Source organism: Elaeis guineensis, chromosome 5, assembly GCF_000442705.2.
Source record: "Elaeis guineensis isolate ETL-2024a chromosome 5, EG11, whole genome shotgun sequence".
NCBI classification, from domain to species: domain Eukaryota; kingdom Viridiplantae; phylum Streptophyta; class Magnoliopsida; order Arecales; family Arecaceae; genus Elaeis; species Elaeis guineensis.
The window spans coordinates 13622926-13639702 of NC_025997.2; the positions used below are offsets into that span (position 1 = coordinate 13622926).

The 16777-nt window shown below is 37.1% G+C and overlaps 1 non-coding gene across 1 annotated transcript; it reads right to left on the reverse strand.

Annotated features, from left to right (window-relative positions):
- Window positions 1-11523: 11523 nt before the first annotated feature.
- Window positions 11524-11630, reverse strand: LOC140858244 (small nucleolar RNA R71). The gene has a single exon (XR_012141811.1). It is a non-coding gene; the product is annotated as a small nucleolar RNA R71 (small nucleolar RNA).
- Between the last annotated feature and the right edge of the window lie 5147 nt (window positions 11631-16777).

The window sequence follows — 16777 nt, forward strand, 5'->3', positions numbered from 1 at the left end:
TGTCTTCTTGGTAAAATGATCAAGTCACCTTTTACTGGAAAAGGTGAGAGAGCTACTGAGCTCTTGGGCCTAGTACATACTGATATATGCAAGTCCATGAGCACAAGTGCTAGAGGTGGATATTTCTACTTCATAACTTTCACGGATGATCTATCCAGAAATGAATATGTCTATCTAATGAAACATAAGTCGGATTCATTTGAAATGTTCAAACGATTTCAAAGTAAAGTAGAAAAATAAACTGGGAAGAGTATTAAAACTCTTCAATTTGATCGAGGAGGAGAATATCTTTCTAGTGAGTTTCTCACATATCTAAGAGAGAATGAGATTCTCTCCCAATGGACTCCTCCAGGAACACCACAACATAATGATGTGTCTGAAAGGAGAAATTAGACTCTGTTAGACATGGTCCGATCCATGATGGATTTTGCCAGCTTACCGATATCCTTCTGGGGATATGCACTCGAATCGGCCTGTTATCTATTAAATAGGGTTCCAAGTAAGTCTGTAATTAAGACTTCATATGAGATATGGACAGAGCATAAGCCAGCACTTTCACTCCTTAGGGTCTGGGGGTGCCCGACCTATGTCAAACGATCAGTCACAGACAAACTTGGACCTAGTCTGACAAATGCACATTCATAGGGTACCCCAAAGAGACCAAAGGATATTTTTTCTACCATGCTGATGAAAAAAGGTGTTCATCAGCCTTAAGGCAATCTTTTTAGAAAAGGAGTTTCTTGGTGAAGGAACCGTTGCCTCTAAGGTTGAACTTGATGAAGTTCAACAGGTAGAAGGACCGACACCAATAGCTGAACCTGAGTCAGATTTGATTAGATCAGATCCGGAGCCCAATGTACCTGCACCATTAAGGCGATCTGATAGAGTATCGCGTCAGTCAGACAGATACTACAGTTTCTTGATCCGGGACTATGATCCCATCGAACTTGATGAGAATGATGAGGATCCGATCACCTATATGGATGCAATGCAAAGATCTGATTTTGAGAAATGGCTTAAAGCTATGAAATCCGAAATAGAGTCCATGAAGGTCAACGATGTATAGACATTGGTTGACCCACCAGAAGGGTTAAACCCATTGGGTGTAAATGGGTGTTCAAAAGGAAAAGGGGCACAGACGGAAAGGTGGAGACCTATAAAGTCCGTCTGGTTGCCAAGGGATATCGTCAACGTTATGGTATTGACTATGACGAGATATTTTCTCCTGTGACAATGCTCAAATCTATTCGGATAATGCTTGCAATAGCTGCCCATCTGGATTATGAGATCTGGCAAATGATGTAAAGACAGCTTTCCTGAATGGAGAGCTGATCGAAGAGGTGTATATGATACAACCTGAGGGATTTACATCTATAGATGAGTCTAAGGTGTGCAAGCTTCAGAGATTCATTTATGGATTGAAGCAAGCTTCTCGGAGTTGGAACATGTATTTTGATAAGGTGATCAAAACGTATGACTTCATCAAGAATGGAGAAGAGCCTGCATCTATAAATGGGCAAATAGTCCAGTTGTGGTATTTCTTATTTTGTACGTGGATGATATTCTCTTAATCGAGAATGACATCCCCACACTATAGGGAATAAAACTTTGGTTGTCATCACAGTTCTCCATGAAGGACTTGGGTGAAGCATCCTACATCTTAGGGATGAAGATCTATAGGGATAGATCTAAAAAGATGCTTGGATTATCCCAGTCCACATACATTGACACTGTGCTGAAGAGGTTCAGCATGGAGAATTCCAAGAAGGGCTATCTACAGATAGGCCATGGAATTTCTCTCTCTAAGAAAGATTATCCGACAACTCCTGAAGAGAGAGAGCGTATGAGTAGAGTCCCATATGTTTCGGTCGTGAGATCTATCATGTATGCCATGATATGTACAAGACTAGATATGGCATACTCACTAGGAGTTGTGAGTAGATACCAATCTGATCCTGGAGAAAACCACTGAAAAGTGGTTAAAGCCATCCTTAAGTATTTGAGAAATACTAAGGACCAATGGTTGGTTTATGGCGAGTCAGATCTAAAACTTATGGGGTTCACAGACTCCAGCTTTCAATTTGATCATGATGATAGTAGAAGCGTGTCGGGTTATATCTTTACTCTGAATGGTGGAGCTATCTGCTGGAAGAGTTCCAAGTAGCATACTGTGGCAGACTCTGTTTGTGAGGTGGAGTATATCGCAGCATCGGATGCCGTGAAGAAAGCTGTGTGGCTGAGAAAATTCATCACCAAGCTTGGAGTAGCATCCTCCCTCGATGGTCCGGTCCTGCCCTACGCGACAGCACTGGTGCCATAGCTCAGGCGAAGAAATCCAAAGCACACCAGCAGACGAAGCACATTTTGCGCCGCTTCCACCTGATCTGAGAAATTATGGATCAAGGTGACGTCGACCTTCAGAAGATCGACGGAAAGGAGAACCTAGCTGACCCCTTCACTAAAGCCCTGATAATAAAGGAGTTCGACAACCATAAGTCAAAAATGGGTATTAGATACTGTGCCGAGTGGCTATAGGACTAGTGGGAGTTGTTGGAAAATATATCCCAAAAGCCAATCATCAAGCTATTGACGGTTGAGCAACCAAGTATGGTAATTGATTTGTTAATAAATAAAATATATTTGATATTTTCATCATAAACTTTTATCTTCTAATAAACTCCATTATTATGATGAAGTCCTTAGGACTATTCAGATTTGATAAAGAGAGGATTTATCGATTAGTTCTTAAAATTGTTCACGACCAAATGATAGGCTGTTAATAAGGATGACAGCTTCTATCGAGCATAGGTCACTGTAGGCCATATTGGTTGGTTGTCCTCTTAATCAAGGAGTGTGGAGACATTGGTATGGCATACAGGTGAGATGTAAGGGTACATCATCATTGAACGTGACCAACTCCAGAGCATTCTGCTATCGAGAATGTCTCTGATGGGATATAGGTATAAGTATCCCTTAGACTTGAGATCACCTCAGTGACTTGCAAGCAACTCACTGTGCTTTGGTACTAGACTAACTGAATTTTTAATTCAGTGATAGAAGGCTTCTGGGCATAGTCAAGTACTTGCGAAGTCAAAGTGTGATCAAGATGGGATTGACCACTCCAAGAGTTGGAGAAGAATGAGTCACTGTATTTCAATTTAGCAAAATCTTGGCCAGGATAATCCATCAGATGGATTTGATATTTTAAAATACAATGTGGACAACCTGATCAGAGTTGACAGTTGAACTTTGAGGTATCCTATGATCATTTTGATCAAGGGGATGAATTATATGGAAATTATATCCACATGGGTTCTAAGGATGTTGTTCTACACATTCGACCTATCCGATCGTCAGGTACCATTGCTAGATGGTCACTTCGATTGGTATAAAAATTTATTTCTATACTACTGACTTAGGTTCGGACCTATGAGGTCACACACATTAGAGTTTATGATCCGATTGGATGGTTGATCAATGATTAAGAATCGTTCTAGGGTTAAATGATCAATACGATTGACATTTAACCTAGTGCAAGTGTTGCAAGAGGATCGATTAGTAATTCGATTGCTAATTGGCATAATTTGATTAAGTCAATGGGCTAAGATTAAGTTTAATTGAATATTATTTAATTAAATTTGATTTGGACTTGATTGGATCAAGTCCAATTGGTTTATTGGATAAGCCAAGTGCAAGAAAAAAACTAATCCTAGTTCAATTAGGACTTGGGTCAACCTAATTTCTAATTTGATTAAAATATTAAATCAAATTTAAATCTAATTTAATCTGATTAAATTAGGTTCTTAATTTGATTAAGACCTATTTTAATTGGATTGATTTAATTTTGGTTTGATTTGGTTTGAGAAACCAAATTAAAACGAGTCATAAGATAAAATCCTAGTAAGACTAGGATTCCACCTTGCGTCGCATAAGCCCCCCCATGCCCTCTCTCTTATTCCACATCAATCTCCTCTTATTTTGTGCGACAAAAGTCCTCTCTCAGATCTTTCCTACATCCAAAAGGTTTTCTCTCTTCTTTCTTACATGGAAAGTAGTTGTGGATCAAATCAAAGTAGGAATAAGTTTGGATTTCAAATTCTATGAGATAGAGTTTTAGAAATCCAAAACTCTTTCCTTTTTGCATCAAATTTACTTAGATTTTTTTTAAAATTTTTATGATTTTTAGGAAACACATTGTGAACCCTTTTCTGGTGGTCCATGTACGAAAATAAGGAGGAGGCACCCAAGAGTTGGGCACCCCTTATCTTGCCATGTTTGGATAAGCCTTGACTAGGTATTTGACCTAGGCAAGGACTCTATCATATCTCTCTCTATAAAATAAGTTTTTTCATAAAATTTTTGGTGAATATATAGACTTGAGAGTCTTTTGGGGCATCTAGAAATTAGAAAGAAAAACTTTTTGGTCGTGGAGATATAATAGACACAAGATAGGGTGTCTAGGACAGAGAAAAGAGAAGAAGAAGAGGGTCTTCTTCTAGGGTAGTTAGTTTCATCTCTTTTCTTCCTCCATCTTGAGTTTTCTGAGAGTGTCTCAGATGTAAAACTCCTCCTCCTACTTCTCATCTTTAGAAGAGCCAAAATCAAGAAGAAGGAGGCACCTGATCAACCATTGAAGAAGGATCAGTGCAGTACTAACATACTGTGCTGATTTCCTAAAGCAGGACTTCTGATCAAGATTCGTGGGCTCGTGTGGATAACTCCTAGAGATCAGACATGTGTGTGGTTTACAACATCATCCTCAAGTCTGAATCAGCAAGGTTAAAACGTCTAACTTGCAAGGTAATAGATCTGATCTATTGTTTAATACATACATTAGATGTAGTATAGAAACATGTTGATATGATCAACATGTAGTTTATGCTCTATATATTTTAATTTTTGATTTAATGCTATATAATAATCATATAATAGGATCTTAGATCTAAAAATTTTCTGATTTTAAAAAATAAATTTTGATTTATTTTAGTCTTTCGCTGTCTGATCTTGAAAAAGTTTCAAGATCTAACCCTGAAACCCTAGATCTGGTTCCTTTACCTAGAGCATCCAGGGTCAAAAGAATGAATTATGTGGTAACCATGATTATGGGTTCTGAAATATTCTTTTGTGATAATTCAACCTATCTGGATATTGAGAACCATTGCTAGATGGTATCACGATTAGTACAGAAATTGGTTCCTATACTACCGGTTTAGTGTTTGAACCTATGGAGTCATGCACACAAATCAGACAAAGTAGGAAGGAATTGATCTATGTTTATATGTCCAATCTGGAAGTACTTGATTTGATTGAACATATAAGCTAACTTGATTGAGAATTGAGTTATGGGTCAAACAGGATTGAAGAGTTGACTATGTCTAGCTAGCACTACACATGAGGTTCAGGTTCAATCCCAGAGATAAACAATTTTTATCTATGATCCATGGAGCATATGAAAGATTGAATTTAAGTATTAATTAATTTTAGATTAGATCTGAATTAATTAGACTTAAATAGGTCTAAAATTTAAGTTAGACTTGGTATAAAAGTTCTAAAGAGTTTAGGATTGACAGCCTTTCGAAATTATTTCGAACCGACTTCGAATCGGATCTGTTTTGGATGAGATATGAGTATTTCTATTTACACTGAAAATACCCACTCATGAAGTATGATCAAAAATTAGTTTGGTGCTTATTTGGAGCATCTCAAGTGGGTGTGGGAGTGGGTGCAAAGTCGATGTCATAAGTGATGGCAATTGTATCTCATATAGGAGTCCTTCTTTCATGAGTATTGGACCAATTCAAATCAGATTTGAATAAAGAGTCCTCCTCTCATTGGATCATGAGAATCATCTATAAATAGAGAATGTCTCAACCTATGGATGAAATAATAGAATAGAATAGTAAATAAATCAAATTGAGAGAAGAGAAAAAGAGAGAGAGAGAGATAGGCATGTGAAGAGAGAGGTCCTTCATCTTCTACATCTCTCCCTTTGTTGCCGCCTTCTCTCCTTGGAAGTAGATCCTTCTTGGGTATCCCACCTACTAGTGTGAGGTGTCACACCATCACATCTCATCCCTCAATTGATGGAGTTGCGAAGCCAATTGGATTGGAGTCCATCCTGCATTCTTGTGGCGTTTGACGTGCATGCGAAGTAGAGGGTCTGCATATCCAGGCCTCTGTGAAGGTTTATATCAGATAATTTGAGATTTGATCCCTGATTCTATTATGATTTCGATAAAGATTTGATCCTTAAATAAATAAAATATTAAAAAAAAATTTTAGATACAATCTGGACATTCTGAAGGGAAACTATTTCCTTCCCTTCACCATACTCATAAATATATTCAGGATGCAGGATGATCAAAGGACTGGGTTGCACGGTAACTTATCACTGAAAGGTATATTTGATTTTTTTTATCAAATTCTATATCTTCTTGGTAGTCATGATATGTTGCTAGATGTCAATCTTGACTTGTAGGTTTGATCAAATTAAAGGTTTAATTTGGTCACAAATTAGACAAGGTTCTAATTGCTGAATTCAGGTTAGCTTTTTTCGGACCTAAATTGATTAGAAAGGTTCTAATCAAATTTAGTTTATTTGCATCTAGACCTACTACTAGCTAGATGAGAAACCCAATGGGTCATACATAAAAGAGACTAATCGAGGATCTAATTGGATTAGATTAAATTTGCAGAGTTAACATGCTAGCACATGTTGCAAACACTAGCTCTTAAAATCGAATCGATTTTGATTTCGGTTCTAATTTGAATAGAATTGAGTTAATTAAGCTCATGATTTATTTGGATCTAATTTAGGTTAGCCAAATGTTGGCACCTAATTGAATTCCTCTTATTTGGTTTGGCCTAATTGGATTGGGTTAGCTTTGACTTGGTGTTATGGATAGATATGGATTAAAGAGTCCATTTGGTTAAGAACTCTTAACCAAACACCCACGCCACCTTATTTTTGAATTTTTCCATGCCTAAAAGAGCTAAATTGTGCCTCCAATATAAGCCCTTGGATGGCATGAGGCATTGATATGTGGTGGAGAAGGAGGGTGCCACAAATTGATGCTACGCGACTCTTCGAAAACACCGATAAAAGACCATGTAGACTCCTTCTACTTTAAGTCTCTTAGACACCACTTATGACAGATAATCTTTTTATTTTTATATATTTAAGAAAAGAGTTTCTACATGTAAAAAATTGAAAATAATCTGATTAACGAAAAGATGCTTATCGTATCTTTTATTGGGTGCACGCGAAAGAAGAATAAAACGTTGTATCTGATAAGAGAGTTTCACCTACAGAAGGACTCTTATCAGATATGACTTTTTCCCTATTTAAGACATGGAAAGACCTCTAAAATTTGATTTGGGGCATGTGGATTAGATAACACTCATTGATAGACGTCGCCATGCTAATTATAAATAGTGTGGAGTCTCTAATGTTTTGGTATTCAGAAGTCTATCACTTCTTTCTTACATTCATCTCTAGTTTGTCCAATTTCTTTCTTCCTTCCCTTGTTAGGACAAGTCCAAATATAGTAAGGGCAAGTTCGATTTAGGACAAGGGCTTAGGAGGATAGTAAAGGAAGATAAAGAGATATAAAAAAAAAGGTGGAGAAAGACAAGCCAAGGGAGGAGGGTGTTTAAGAAAACACAAGAAGAGTGTTGTGCTGCCCAAATTAGTGAAGAAAAGTCTTGAAGGGGCTTGTGTCTTGATCTTGTCTCTGTATGGATCACCATTGGAGGGCGAACACTTGGGCACCTAGTGGAAGCTCTATCAAAATTTTTGTTGGATTTAGCGATACAGGTATTCTTCTATATCTTCTGTAGTGTCATGCATGTTTAGATATATGATTGTTAATCACCAAGAAGGTCTTGAGTTAGGATTTTAGAATTATGATTTTATTATGCAAAATTATGAAATTCATACTTTTACTGTACTATCATAAAATAATAGTGGTATCAGAGCCAACCTTGATTGGTTCAATCATATGAGCATGTCTATATATAGAATTATATATACATACGAGTTGCATGCATATGACATACTGTATGTGTTATATTATGTAAATAACTTTGTTATGATTTATTTAATATATATATTTATTAGATCATAATCATGCAGTTAAATTTTTAAGGATGTGCTTGTGACCATTAAAGCCCTCATTAAAAAAGAAAAAAAAAAAAAATATATATATATATATATATATTAAGTCGTAGTGATTAGAACCAGTGGCTAACTAATTCTTGAGTCGATTAATGAATTGGTATCTAGGCAAGTGTTAAAGGTGGTTCTTTAATTGATTTCGTTGACTGACCTGGTCAATTTATTGGTGTCTAAGAAAAGCAACGGGGGGACTGATTTATGTCACAAATTGACATAAAAAGTATCAATTAATATCTAAATTATCTAACTTTATTAGAAAATTGATACTTATTATTATATTTTATAGAAGAAGAGGTTATCAATAGAAAGAACAAGGAAAGAGAATTCCAACGGCGTAAATTTTACGCAAAACGGAGTTAAATTGACCTAAAAATTGAAGAATGAAGAAAGAAGACTCAATTGGGTCAAACCCGAGTCAAATCAGGCCAAAATTGGTCAAAAATCAACTGATTTGATGATCTGGTTAGCCGCCTGATCTACAGCAACAGGTGCTTGGACCATGAATCAATCGACGCACCATAAACCAGCCAATCAGCGAGTCTGGGCTCACCGCAACGCATCGCGAGCCCGATCCACGCATGCGGTCCAGGGCTCATGAGGAGAGAGAAGAAGGTCCGAAGGGCAACCTGGTAACTTCACATCACTCGATGGTCCGATCTTCTCTGATCAAGATCCAACGCTCCACATTTTTGCGCCATCGGACGGCCACCATCGCAGCCGGTCAAGATCCAACCGTAATCAAGGCAATTGCAAGAATCAATAAACACTAGGACAACACGGGATCCTTCTGCAGTGCGATCCAACGGACGAAATCTTCCAGCATCTTGATCGGACGGTCCGCGATCCATCCGACCTGATCCCATCTCTGCAGCGCGATCCAACGGCAGTGCTTCACCCAGATCGTGATCCGACGGCCCAGAATCACTTCTGGCTTGATTTATTAGATGAATTGGGTCCTTTAGATGAAGATCAGACGACTGAAATAATTTCTAGGATTTCTTGATGGATTTAAGTGCTTTTTGAGTGAGATTTGAGCCCCTAAACCCCCCTAACAACCCTCTAAAATCTCTTAGTCCCACATCTAAAGTTTTGAAAACTTTATAACCCCCAAATGCCTATAGAAAGCCCCCAAAGGCCCTTGTTTTAATGGGGTGGCTTTCCGATCAAGCTTGTAACCCTAGATAGTGGGGTTTTTAGCTTTCTTCTCAAGCCTCCAGCTTTGAGGTTTTTGTAATAATTTTTTTTTATATAAAATTTTATTTTTATGTAATTTTATCTCTTTACATTATGCAATTTATTTTTGTTGCAATTAGGATAGTTTAATTTATGCAATTTAATTTTATGCAATTAGGATAGTTTAATTTATGAAATTAGGGTAGTTTATTTTTCTGCATTTAAATTTTGCAAGTAGATTTAGATCATGTCTAGCTAAGCATCCCTTCTAGGGTTTGCGATGAAGATAGATCATGAGTAGGGGTTTTACATAGGGTTCTTTCTTTTTCTTAGGGTTTCTTTTTCTTTCTCTTTTGCCAAGAATTTTTGTTGAACTACAGTTGGGTCAGAGTCCCTTCATAGTTCATGCTTGATTCAGTGCATAGGAGGAGAAAACCCTAAGGGATCCTAGTTACTACTCCCCTGTAAAGAATCTTGATGGGTTATCGTTGGGCCTTAGTCCCTTCATAATCTATGCTTGGGAAAGACAAGAGGAGTAGTCGTTAGGATCAATAAGAAAAATTCTAGGTAGAATTCCCTAATCTAGATCTAGTGGATTCAAAAACCCTAGATCCTTAGTCTTATTGTCTTTAGCAAACAACTTTTGATTTTCGATTTTCGTTAAAGCTCGCTTGAGCATAGATTTGAAAATCGTTTTTAAACCAAGTCTCTGTGGGATCGACCCGTACTCGCTGATCGTGCTACTCTGCACACTGTGCGCTTGCGGTTTTATTTACAAATTTTAAGATTTGCACATCAAGTTTTTGGCACCGTTGCCGGGGATTTGACGTTTTAAATTATTTTTAAATATTGGTTCTTCGTGCTTTATAACTCTCTTTCTTTTTTCTTTAGGTTTCTAGATTTAGTTGGTGATTGCTGGAAAACTCAGGTGCGCTTCTAATTTCTCTTTTATTATTTTTAGTTAATTACTTTTCCTTTTAGACCTAATCATTTGAATTTACTGAATCACAAAAAAAAAATTAATAAAATAAAACAAAAGATATTTCATAATCATGAAGTAAAATATCAAAATAAAAAAAAAAATTCTAAATTAAAATCTTTTACATTCTTGGTCATCTTGTTTATTTGTATTTGCATTTTCATAATTAATCTAAGGGCATCAACCCATTAACAAGATAAGGTGGGGATTTTATTACCCTTCTTTAGCCCAAAAACCATCTCCATCATATTGCATTACCTAGACCTTTAATCTTAAAATCAATTAGACGTCAACCTTAAAGAATTCGAGCTCAATAGGACAAAGAACCCTAAGAGTTCTACCAAGTTTGAGTTGTTTGATTAGTTGGTGTCTAGGCAAGTCCCTGAGGGTGGTTTGTTAAATTGGTTCAGTTGCTAGCCTGGCCAACTCGTTTGGTGTCTAGAAAGGCAACGATGAGTGAACCTCCCACCTCTTATACTTACCTGGCTAACTAGTTGATCAATCTCCACTTGGAAGGCTTGAAGGGTCATCTTGGAACAGTTAGGAGCTGTCTAGATTTAGGTTAACCCTAGGATAGATTGAGTTTAATTTATTGTTTCACTTGTTTGAAAAATAAAAAAAAATTATTAAAATTTAAATTAATTTGGTTACTTTTCTTTAGATTTAGGACTCCTTAGGATCTTTTCTTTAGAACTTTTTCTCTTTTCTTTCTTTTTCTTATACATAAAAATTTTATAAAAAAAAATTATATAAACATCGAGAACCATACACCTCGTGTGTGGAGAAGAGTGTCGGGTCGTCTAGTTAGAATTGAGTCAATTTCTGTTGTTCCAATGGCTGAACCAATCCAACCCATGACCCTTAAGGATTTGTGTTATCCAGTTGGCTCCATCCAACCATCTTGTATCAGGTTGCCACAACCCACAGCTAACAATTTTGAAATCAAACCTCAAATCATAAATATGCTTCCAAAATTCACAGGATTAGAGGATGCTTATATATTTATTAGAGAATTTGAGGTGCAACCATGAAACTGCAATTAACAGAGGATGAGGTCAAACTTAGATTAATCAACTTTGCCCTTAAGGATAATGCTAAGAAGTGGCTTTATAGTCTGCCAAACCATTCTGTCACTACCTGGGAGGGCTTTGTGAGAATATTTTTGAAAAAGTATTTCCCCCATCATAAAACAGCTAGGATTAGGAATGAAATAAATCAATTTTACCAACTAGCTGGTGAATCATTTTGGAAGTACTTTGATCGTTTCAAGAATCTTTTGACCCAATGCCCACACCATGGAATAGAAACTTGGAGACTATGCCAGATCATCTATGAGGGGTTAGATTCAAACTCAAGAACCATGCTAGAGTCCATGTGCCAAGGCCAATTTATGGACAAAGAAACTACTGAAGCTTGGCAATTCTTAGAAGACCTAGCCGAGAAAAATTTACAGTGGGAAACAACTAGGGAACCTGATAAAGCTACACCTTCAAGAGGAGGAATGCATCAAATTCAACCAACCCTAGCATCAGAGGCCAAGATTGCAACCTTAACACGTAGATTGGAAGCCTTAGAATTACAGAGACCAGCCAATGTAAATCAAATATCTGCACCCATGTGTAAAGGGTGCAATGCACCAGACCATATCTTAGAAGAATGTTCCTACTCGAATGAGTGTGCACAGGTGAATGCCACCTATCAAGGACCATTGAACAATCCTTATGCACCACATATAACCCAGGTTGGAGGAATCACCCGAATTTCTCATGGTCCAGAATCCTAATGTAGGCAATCCAAATTTCAATCAGCAAAATCTAAGGTCCAACCCAGTGATGAACAACCGCCAGGCTTCCATGATAATGACAAGAAAATTACCTCTTTAGAGAAAAGCCTAGAAGCCATGATGAAGACACATACCAGCTTTATGCAAACCACGGGTCAACTCATAAATAATAACACCCAAGCTATAGCCCATCTGGAAATGCAAGTAAGTCAGCTGGCTTCGACCATTAGTGAACGAGAACATGGTAGGTTACCTAGCCAACCTGAGCCAAATCCTAGGAACCAAAATGGTCCACGACCCCAACAAGGAAACCAAGTTAATGGTGTAAATGCCATTCATACCTTAAGATCGGGAAAAAAATAGACAATAAGGTAGTTGCACTTGATGATATAGAGGACTCATCTGCCGAGTCACCTTCTAAAACTACTACCTTTCAACCTCAAGCATCAGAAACTGAAAATTCACCTAGTCCAGTACTTAAAAGTCCTAGAGCTCCTTTTCCAAACAGACTGAAATCCAATAAATCTGAACATTTAGACAAAATTTTAGAGGTATTTAAACAAGTCCAAGTTAATATTCCTCTTTTAGATATAATCCATCAGGTTCCAACTTATGCCAAATTTTTAAAAGATCTTTGCACTAGGAAAAGGACCACTAATGTACCAAAGAAAGCATTTTTGGCTGCAAGTGTCAGTTCATACCTATCTAGCCATGTGCCAATTAAATATAAGGACCCTGGAGCTCCAACAATTTCTTGTGTTATTGGAGAAACCAATATAAAAAAGGCCTTGCTAGATCTAGGAGCTAGTGTGAATATCCTTCCATATTCGGTGTATGAGCAACTAGGATTAGAAAAACTTCAACCTACTGGGATCACATTACAGTTAGCCGATAGATCTCTCAGGATCCCTAAGGAATGGTCGAGGATGTTTGATAAAGGTTGAAAATTTATTTTCCTGTAGATTTTATTTTTTAGAGACTGAGCCAGTTGCGAATCCTAAAGGACATATACCTGTCATTTTAGGAAGACCATTCTTAGCTACGGCCAATGCTGAAATCAATTGTCGAAATGGTCTAATGAAGTTATCCTTTGGAATATGACCATTGAGCTTAATGTTTTTAACTTAGAACAGGAATCCTCTTCTCATGCTGATGTCAATGTAGTCCAAGATGGTATTTATGAATCCATTGACATTAGTGATGATGAAGTCGACCTAGAGTCTAACCCCTGGTTAATCCATGAGTCTGAGGATGTCAATGAAATACTTAAAGAAAATCAGATTAATCAGGAATCAACACTTCCTACTGAACCAATCATTGAGATGGTGAAATCATCACCTAAACCATCGATAGAGGAAGCACCCATTTTAGAACTGAAACCCCTCCCAGAACATCTCAAGTATGCATATCTAGGACCCAAAGAAACTTTGCCTGTAATTATTGCATCAGACCTAGATCCCAAGCAAGAGGAGGAGTTAGTGTCAGTTCTAAAAGCAAATCAAGAAGCAATAGGTTGGACCATAGCAGATATCAAAGGAATAAGCCCTTCTATAGTTCAACATAGAATATACTTAGAGGAAGAGGCTAAACCAACAAGAGAAGCCCAAAGAAGGCTTAATCCAGCTATGAAGGATGTAGTTAAAAAGGAGATTCTGAAACTCTAGATAGTGAATAATTTATCCTATTTCTGATAGCTCTTGGGTAAGCCCAGTTCAAGTAGTACCCAAGAAATCTGGGGTAACAGTGGTCCAAAATGATGCAAACGAACTTATCCCAACTAGGACCCAAATGGGATGGAGGTCTGTATAGACTATAGAAAGTTGAATACTGCGACAAGGAAAGATCACTTTCTTTGCCATTTATTGATCAAATGTTGGAAAGACTAGCCGGACAAGAGTTTTACTGTTTTCTTGATGGATACTCGGTTACAACCAGATCCCATAGCCGCTGAAGATCAAGAAAAGACTACATTCACCTGTCCATTTGGTACTTTTGCCTATAGACGAATGCCCTTTGGACTATGTAATGCACCGGCAACCTTCCAGAGATGCATGATCAGCATGTTTTCAGATATGATAGAACGATTTCTAGAAATTTTTATGGATGACTTTTCTATTTTTGGCCTAACCTTCTCCGAGTGTCTGAATCACCTGCAATTAGTTCTAGAACGATGTAAGGAGAAGCACTTAGTTCTCAACTGGAAAAAATGTCAGTTTATGGTCAAACAGGGAATAGTTCTTGGCCATGTCATTTCTAAAAAGGGGATTGAAGTAGACAAGGCCAAAATAGATCTAATTGCAAGTCTTCCACCACCTAAATCTGTGAAAGAAATACGTTCATTTTTAGGTCATGCTGATTCTATAGAAGGTTTATTGCCAACTTTAGCAAAGTAGCACGTCCACTGACTAATCTTTTGGCAAAGGATACCAAATTTGAATTTACTCATGAGTACTTGGAATCTTTTGAATTTCTAAAAAAAGCACTGTATCAGCTCCAATCATTCATCCTCCTGTCTGGTCTGAACCATTTGAATTAATGTGTGATGCGTCCGATTATGTTGTGGGCCAATCTTAGGTCAACGGATAAATAAGCTGCCTAGAGTGATATATTATGCAAGTAAAACCTTAAATGATGCGCAGCTTAACTACACCACAACTGAGAAGGAGTTCCTTACCGTTGTCTTTGCTTTAGAGAAATTTAGATCTTATTTGGTTAGGACCCACATCATTGTTTACACTGATCACTCAGCCATTAGACATCTCCTAGCAAAGAAGGATGCCAAGGCACGCTTAATCAGATGGATTTTGCTCCTTCAAGAATTTGACCTAGAAATTAGGGACAAGAAAGGCACTAAGAACATTGTAGCAGATCATTTATCCCGAATTTCAGTCGCACCATCTAGTGAACCACCCATCAATGAATCTTTCCCAGATGAGCAACTCATGTCTGTGTCTACTGAACCTTGGTTTGCTGATATTATAAATTATTTAGCCATAGGTAAGATACCTTCTCATTGGACTAAGCAGGATAAATATAAATTCTTTGCCCAAGTGAAGTATTTCATTTGGGATGATCCTTATCTTTTTAAACAATATCATGATCAAATTATTAGAAGGTGTATCCCAGATAACGAAGTCATGAATATTTTATCTTTTTGTCATGATCAAGCATGTGGGGGTCACTTCGCATATAAGAAAACTGCTGCTAAGGTTCTCCAATGTGGTTTTTATTGGCCCAATTTGTTTAAGGATGCTCATGAATATTGTAAAAGTTGTGCTCAATATCAGAAAATGGGTTGAATCACTAAGCGACATATGATGCCACTCAACCCAATCTTGGTAGTTGAAGTTTTTGATGTTTGGGGGATCGATTTCATGGGACCATTTTCAAATTTCTTTGAAAATGAATATATTCTAGTAGCAGTTGATTATGTTTCAAAATGGGTAGAAGCAATTGCATGTAGAACACTCGATAGCAAAATGGTCATTAAGTTTCTTAAAGAAAATATTCTCTCCATTTCGGTATTCCTAGGGCAATCATTAGTGATCGGAGAACCCATTTTTGTAACCGACCTTTTGCAACATTGATGAAAAAGTATAATGTCACCCACAAATTGGCCACACCATATCATCCTCAAACTAGTGGGCAAGTTGAAGTGTCAAACCGACAAATCAAACAGATCCTGGAAAAAACTGTTAGTGCCAATAAAAGGATTGGTCTTTGAAATTAATTGATGCACTTTGGGCATACCGAACCGCTTTCAAGACCAATCTAGGAATGTCTCCTTATAGGATTGTGTTTGGTAAACCATGTCACTTGCCTATTGAGATAGAACACAAAGTCATGTGGGCCATCAAACAACTAAATACAAATTTGAACGACGCTGGAAACCATAGGAAGCTTCAGTTGAATGAATTAGAAGAACTTAGAAATGAAGCCTATGAAAATGCAAGGATATACAAGGAACGAACCAAAGCATTTCATGATCAATCAATTATGAGAAAAACTTTCAATATCGGACAAAAGGTGCTATTATATAACTCTAGATTATATCTGTTTCAGAAAGCTTAGGTCTAGATGGACAGGACCATTTTTAGTAAAGAAAGTCTTTTCACACGGAGCTGTTGAGATAGAAAACCCAAGTAATGGTGTTATCTTTAAAGTTAATGGTCAACGATTAAAACCATTCTTGGAATTACCTGTCGAGACTGTTGAAGATGCCATGGTTCTTTATGAACCAACTTATTCTGATTAAATTGCTTCGAGGTTTGGTCTGGCTGAAGACATAAAACTTAGCTCTTCTGGGAGGCAACCCAGCTTATTTAATTTCTAATGCTTTTTTTGTTTTCAGTTTGCTTAGGACAAATAAATTAGATAAACTCCATTGGGGATAATGTCGGTCAAGTTGGAGAGCTTGAACAAAATCAGGTGTTATCATTTTCTTTTCCTTCCACTATGAGTTATTTCTTGCATTTAATATATTAAAAAAAAAATTAAAATAAATTAATCTAGAAAAGAAATAAGAGTAAGTTAGAAAGTATTTGCTAATAAATGTAGTGAGTCACGGAGAAGATTAGCTGGTTAGACTCTTGGTGGCCTAGGTCATTTAAAGACTATTAGCACTTTCAATTGCACATGCACACTAACAAGGTAAAGTAGGTGTTAA